This window comes from Brassica oleracea, chromosome C7, assembly GCF_000695525.1.
Source record: "Brassica oleracea var. oleracea cultivar TO1000 chromosome C7, BOL, whole genome shotgun sequence".
In the NCBI taxonomy this organism is placed as follows: Eukaryota; Viridiplantae; Streptophyta; class Magnoliopsida; order Brassicales; family Brassicaceae; genus Brassica; species Brassica oleracea.
Window position 1 is genome coordinate 27,106,000 of NC_027754.1, and position 394 is coordinate 27,106,393.

Sequence of the window (394 nt, forward strand, 5' to 3'; positions counted from 1 at the left end):
TTGAATCTAAGATCTATATGAATTTTGTTTCTAAGAACTATTTGAAATTATAAAAGATATTAGAAAAAATCATAAACCGCTTTTAGCTAGCAAGCCTTAAAATTGGTTTCTCTTTCTCCTATTTTGATCCGGCCTTAAATCTGGATTGACTAAAGGACTGAAACCCATAATTTTTGTTTGGCCGTATTACCGGCTGTATAGCCGGATGAATAAGCTAGCCATCAAAATCTTAATCCCATTCGATGTGCTTACCGATCCAAATCGGCCCTTATCCACATCAAAATCTCAAATCCCATTGTTTGTTTTATAACCGGATATGTATCTTGATGGCCATTATACATATCAATTCCCTAAATCCTTTTTGCTTGATTTTTATCAATCCCCTAAACTCTAA